This window comes from Glycine max, chromosome 13 (genome assembly GCF_000004515.6).
Source record: "Glycine max cultivar Williams 82 chromosome 13, Glycine_max_v4.0, whole genome shotgun sequence".
Classification (NCBI taxonomy): domain Eukaryota; kingdom Viridiplantae; phylum Streptophyta; class Magnoliopsida; order Fabales; family Fabaceae; genus Glycine; species Glycine max.
The window spans coordinates 11,419,757-11,426,901 of NC_038249.2; the positions used below are offsets into that span (position 1 = coordinate 11,419,757).

At 36.5% G+C, this 7,145-nt stretch overlaps 1 long non-coding RNA gene across 1 annotated transcript; it reads left to right on the top strand.

The window, feature by feature from the left end:
- The first annotated feature begins 530 nt into the window (after nucleotides 1–530).
- LOC121173369 (uncharacterized) lies at nucleotides 531–5,703 on the top strand. The gene is made up of 3 exons (XR_005888082.1): nucleotides 531–1,119; nucleotides 5,037–5,168; nucleotides 5,487–5,703. It is a non-coding gene; the product is annotated as an uncharacterized lncRNA (long non-coding RNA).
- The last annotated feature ends 1,442 nt before the right edge of the window (nucleotides 5,704–7,145 follow it).

The window sequence follows — 7,145 nt, forward strand, 5'->3', positions numbered from 1 at the left end:
CACCTTGGATACTTTGAGAGAAAAAACTAAAAGTGTTGAGTGATATATCTGTTTGTTAGACAATCATACTTTAGTTAGTGAACAAACTTTCAACAAATCTTGTTAATTTGTTTAGAACTAGGAGTGACTTAGTAGGACAAAGAATATTGAGTTTAAGTTAACCTTGAGATAGAGCTTGCAAGTGTAAGTGGCAGTGAACAAAACTAGTCTTAGGGTTGAGATGAACCAATATAAATTCTTTGCGTGCTTTCTTGTTGTTTAAATGAAAAGAGTTTGAATTTGTTTTTAGATTTTATATCTCTTTTTATTTTTCAAAGAAAATTATTTTTTTCATCATTTGATAAAATCTAAATAAAAAACCGTCCAAGTATTTTTAGGTTTATCTTCATCAAACAATAAAACGTATTTTTAGTCTTTAAAAAGTTTTAAAATTTCCAGAAACACAATTGAACTCACTTTCTTTTGCTTCTACAATTTGACTATTTATTCTTTTATTTATTTTCACTTAATGACACATATACACACTGGTTGCTCTTCTAATTCCTCCACCCCCGTCTTCATCTTGTTCACTGCCGTCGAAGTCAGCTACCACAATACAATGCCGACACTGACGCACACTCCCAATCTCCCTCGCTGCGAACGTCAATTGCTTTGATCCCAAACTCCGACAAGCCTCAACGATGATCTCGTACGCTATATCACGGAGATCCAATTTTGAAAAAAACGAGCGTACAGGCGGTACAGGGAATGCCCTCAATTGTGTGCATTGACATTGCATTTTTATCTGTTTTATCAGCAAATGTTAATTTTATTAGAATGTTAATTTTGTTAATAGAGAGGATCGAATATGCAAACTCGCATTTTAATTGGTTGTTTCTCATACCTCACTCTTGGGATTGTGTCCGTACAAGTGTTACTAAACAAACAACGAAGAGTGAGAAACCTTCATTTCTCCATCTCGCGTGCCATTTTCAGCACTTCCCTTTCCCTCAGTTTCGAAAATTGTAATGCATCTCTATCTATTTCCCCTTTTTTCTTCTACACCGGTTGTTGAGATTTGGAAGAGGCATTGTGCAGAGCGAGAAACAGAGTTCGGATTTCACCATTCAAGGTGAGGAGGTAACAACACTTTTGTTTTTTAATTGTGTTCTTTAATTAACATAATTGCTAGAAATTTGATGTTTGTTTCCTTCTTCGTTTACATTGTTTGATGTTCCCTGTTCTATTCATGTTTAATTAAAATTATTACATTATGTTCATTGAATGAGGTATGTATTAGAGATATATTTTCTTGCATTAGTTTAGTAGCATATATAATGTAGAGCAAATTACACTCTTCTTTGGCTGACTTACAAAAGCCTTAATTACACATTACACTCTTCGAGGTATTGAATGTTGAACCTCATCAATGTTTGAATGTTGCCTAGAAATTGTTGTGGTAACTTGAGGAGTTATGTTCATGGGATTCCACTGGTCTAATTGAGGGGCAGGGAGTTAGCACTTTTTTCTTTTTGAGGCTGCTGCACTCCTTTCTTTTGAGGCTGTTGCACTCCTTTCAAAGAAAACTCAGTTATCTTTGCAGAGTTGACTAACACTTGGAAGATTTTTAGTGATAGAAGGAATGGATAACAGATTTTTGAGAGTTAAAGGTACTTTAGAGTTGAAAGGAGAATGAAAGGAAGAGACACTTGAAGGATATATATTGAGGCCTTGACCATTGCCAATAGTAATCTGATCAGGGCCCTCAAAAGGAGTGACTTGCTGAATGTTGTGAGATACATTGGTTACATGGTGAGAAGCACTAGAATTGGGGTACCATTTGGAAGTTTGAGCTGGTTGCAGAGACAACCTGAGCTTGGGGTTCTGGTCTTGAGGAGGTGGAGGGGTAAGGCTGAACTGGAGGTGGGGGATAATAGTAGGAGGTGTCATGTATTGGGGTGGGTAAGAGTAATAGGGAAAAGGGGAAGGATAGTGATTGTAATAAGTTTGAGGATGGGTTTGAGCAGTGGTAGAAGGCCACTGTGAGGGTTGGGTGGGTGTTTGGGTCTGAGATTGAGAGTTTTGAGTGGAAGACGAGTTGGTATAATCCATAGGTTGCAAGGGAACATAGTTATCATCATACCAATGATGGAAAAAGGTTGCCTTGTGACCATACTTATGACAAACCTGACATTGTACATTGATGTGCCATCATTTTCTCCTATTTCTTAACCCTTTTTGCCCCATTTTAAATACTGATTAGTCTTAATTGTCAAATTTATTAGGCAGTTTTATTATTTGGGCCCATTCAGCTAATTTGATGTTTTTAATCTAATTTCAGGAATTAATGAAGCATTGGGTTTGAATCCAGAATTGGGCTTGGGCTTGAATCCAGAATTGAGCTTGGACTTGAAGAGGGCAGACTATTTTATTCTACAAAATTAGATCTTATCTTATCTTTATCTTATCTAGATATTATTTAGATTTGATCTCATCTAGATATTATTTAATCTAGATCTTATCATATCTAGATTTGAATTTCTCATCTAGATATTATTTAATCTAGATCTTATCTTATCTTATCTAGATTTGAATTTCTCATCTAGATATTATTTAATCTAGATCTTATCTTATCTTATCTAGATTTGAATTTAATTTATTTATGGGCCTGGATTTAAAACAGATTTGTAAGCTTTGGGACTGAAAAACTATATAACAGCACCAAGGTTCTAGTTTAGGGCTCTCTTCGATTATTCGTTTTTAGTTTTAGTCTCTCTCTCTCTCTCTCTCTCTCTCTCTTCTTCTCTCTCCTATTTTCGTTTTTAGTTTTAGGCTTTTCTTAGACATTTTTTTGTTTTGCAATTCCAGTTTTGACTTTTCATTTTAGCAATAAAATTTCGTTCTTCAATCTATAATTTCGTTCTCTATTGATTAATGGAAGGCTAGATTTTCTAGTGTTGTTCCTTTTGAGGACGAAGCCCAACTCTCTTTGAGGTTTCGCTTGCAATGTGGTTTCCTGACAGTTTTCCCTTCACCAGTTATCCCAATTTCGTGAATATTAATTAGTGCACGCTTCGTGTTCGATTAATTGCCTTTGAGCCTAACTTGCGTTCATGCTTAATGGACGAAGGGCTAACTGGTGTATGTGGTGCCTAATCACGTATTGAAAACCCTAAGTTGATTTTCGCTTAGTAAATTGAAATAGGGTTGGATTAAGTGGTTGACTGTTAGGGACGAATTCTCCATAACCCAGGATAAGAGAGTGGCTTCTGAATCAGAGGAAACAACCCGTTTTTAGTATTAGTAGTTTCGTATTCCATTTTATTTGTTCTGCTTTTTAATTACCAAACAACCAAACCCCCCCCCCCCCCCCCATCGTTACTGTTACTGCAAGTATATTATGAACATTTGGCTTGTCACTGCTCGTTGGGTGGGTGTTTGGGTCTGAGATTGAGAGTTTTGAGTGGAAGACGAGTTGGTATAATCCATAGGTTGCAAGGGAACATAGTTATCATCATACCAATGATGGAAAAAGGTTGCCTTGTGACCATACTTATGACAAACCTGACATTGTACATTAGCAAACTTTCCACCACCATGCCCCCATGGCCTCCCCCCACAGCCACCGTGGTAAAAATTATTCCGGCCACCACCACCATTGGCAGAATTGTTGTAATTACCGGGTTATTGTAATCTCCATTGTCATTAGAAGTGTTGTTGGATGCTTGAGTGAGATGCACTTGTGGATTGAAATTAGAGGAATCAGTGACCTGCGACTGAGATTCACTTGAATTCGGGGTGGAATTAAGGTTACACTCAGTGAGATTCACCAAGCCCAAAGACTTCTTGGTAAGCTTAGCTATGCAAGATTCATGAGCAAGAAGCAGCGATTCAACATCATCAACAGGCATCAGTTTAGACATATTGTAAATGAAGGTTACCGTAGATTCATACTCTGTTGGAAGTCTCTCAAGAATAATATCCACATGCTCCCTTTGGGAAAGAGTCACAAATGGAAGTGAATCAATCAACAAGCGTCTGAATGTGGAGAAGATAATTGGGTGATCTTGCGATTATCGAGAGAGACACATGCAGATCCATACGAAGTTGCCTCTTCTTTGCGCGAGCAATAGAGTGAAAATGCACATGGAGTTTCTCCCAGAGATGCCACGAGGTGTTGACAAGGCGAGGAAGAACAACATCAGAAATCATTGATTGAAGCCAAGAGAGGAGAAGCTGATATTGCTTTTCCTAGTTGAGATACTCCTGGGACAATCCCCGCTTCGTGATCAGCGATAGTGTCAAACTGCGGCAGAATGATTGGAGCAACCAGAAAATGTGATAAACCATGACCTTTGATAACCGGCTGAACTTGATTACACCATAGAATGTAATTAGAATTTGTGAGTTTCATTGAGATAGACTGCAAAAGTGAAGCTGGAGAAGGCATCACTGCCGGTGACGACAGTGGTGGAGGAGGAGATGAAGCGGAAGCCATGAAAAATTAGCCTAGGATCGACCTTGCTCTGTATACCATAATAGATTCCGTGAAAAGGGAGAGAGAGAGAGAAGGAAGGTGAGATTGTATTGATAAAATCAATCCACTGAATAACTGTTTACAATACAGTTTATACTTTATATAGACAGTTACGCAAATGTAACTATCAACTAACCTTGAGTTAGTTCCTAACAGAAAACTAACTATAAGAAAACTGTAGTCAGCTTAACAGACTAACAGATACAAGAAAAAGAAAAGACACTACTGCGGGGCGAGTAAGTGTACTCTCCTATACTCTACTCTAGTTAAGAAGTTACTTGAGATTCAGATGTGTGGATTACATCTATAAAGGTTTCTGTTGCATTTTGTTCAGACACTGCATCAAGTTTTTTGCATGTTTTAATATAATTATTTTATAGTTTTCCCCCTTGGCCCATTATCTTTCTCATTCAACCTTGACAAACCAAATCAAAGGCTTTGTATTGTTTTATACTGAGTTTTTTTTTTCTTGGTTTTATGACTTTGCCTTCACTTTCTCCTTTGTTTATTTGATGATTAGGATGGAGTATTTCTGATGAATCTATTAGGTATGGTTTAGAGCATACATACCTCCTTGGAAGGATTCAATTTCTAACATCTGAAGAAGCTGAGGTTTTAGAACTTACTGGAGCAACAGTACTTCTTGATGGAGGTTGAGTGCTCGCTCTGACTTTTCCTTTATTATCATGGTATTAACTGGTGACTTGAATTCTGTTTTAAAAAAATTGGCTTCATTTGTTCTGGAAAAATTTCTAGAAATCCTTTGAAATTTTGAGAAAGAAAACACATGAAATACGGATAATTTCCAGATTGGACACATCTTCAACATACAATGTGGTTCTAATCGACTCTTTATGTTTTACTACAATTTTTATTTGTATTGTGGGAAGAACTAAGAAATTTCTGGCCTAGTGCCAAAATACTTGAGAACAGAGTTGTGATTGTGATTAGTTGTGTGGATATGCTGCAGCCCACACCAAAGATTCTGCCCAAGATCTGATGAATACAATAAGGATGGCATTTCCCGAGGCTCAATTGGTTTTTGTTGTTGCAATGGCAAGTGATAAAGACCATGTGGGATTTGCTTGAGAGATTCTCTCAGGTAAAGTCCGTTAAGTTGACATTATAATTTAAATAGAAGAAAGTGAAAGCCAGTCATTTAATATGAGAAAGTATTGATTGAACGAGGATCAAGTTGGTTTGGTTCCTTCAGACCACTAAATTTCTGTGCCTGCCTATAATTTGTATTTGTAAATGATTTACCCAATAACCAAGAGCTTTTTGGGTATATCATTTTCTATTAATTTCTGCTTATTGATGATGTTTTAAGTTTTTATTCTGGGGTCTTTGGTTAATATTCTGAATGTACAATAAGTTCTTCTAAAATTAGGGTTGCACTTTAGAGATAAAAAATGCAGGGTTACAATCACTGATTGAATAAATAGTTAAGATTGTGATAAAATACTTGCATGTATATAACAATTCATGAAGTTAAATTTCACTTTATTGATTCTCCATTTAGCGGTTATATTCCTATATTTTTCTCTCCAAGTGTACCCCTTCACTTTAGAAGAGCTATATTAAAAAATGCCGTGTGATAAGCCTATAGTACTAGTGGTGAGAGGATAGGTCTAAATATGCCATCACATTTGTTCGGGTGTACATGTTCAGACTCCTTTTGACAGAAGCTGCTATTGCTGGAGGTGAAACTCGAACGACACCAACATCTTTGTTGAGAGATTCTTGGATTAAAGCTTCTGATGAGCTCCACATTGGGATTGTTCATGATGAAATGGCAGAATACAGTGAATTATTGAAGGGTTGTGGTTATTGGCTACTGAGTCATCTTTAAAGGGCTGTTTGAGAACTGCAAATAAGATTCTAACCAGAAGAGATGAAAAAGGTGTTATTGTCTTCACCGGATATCTCTGTATTGCAGCTTCAGTCTTTAGCTTCTCTCGCTGGTTAATGGAGTTTTATAGTGAAGCTACTCAAAAGCAATTTCCCTGCAATAACAGCACAAAAATTAAGGCCAGATGGGATCTTGGATGCCTTTATATTAACATTCACCATCACTGTTTTCAGCTTCCATTGAATGAATTATAGTCCCAATGCAACAGCTCTTGAGGACTGGAATTTGGGTTGTCAAGGATCAACATTCAACAGTAATCTATTAATTTTGTGTTTGACTTAATGTTTCAGATGTGATTTTCAAAGGTTATGGTTATAGCTTTTACATCCTAGACGTGATTTCTCTGTTTTCTAAAAGAGTTTCCTGACGCATTTTAAGTCTAGAATGAATATTTAGAGACAACGCAAGGTATTTTTAGGATCCTATTGAGCTTAATTGAATGTTTTTAATACAACTAAGTAATTAATACTAGTTTTTTTTTTCTTATGACTTCAGTAGTTTTCACACAGTGACTTCTTTTGTGAATTCATTAAGTTATTTATAATTCTGACAGCAAAGCACATTACTCATTTCATCGTTTCAGATATGCGTGTTAGTAAAAGTGCCTGGAATGAAATTCAAATGGTAGCAGCTAGCACAGTATTTGATATATTTTTGTTGTTACGAAAACGGGGCTGGAGCCCCTAGAAAACGATAAAATTAAAATCCATGCGGGAA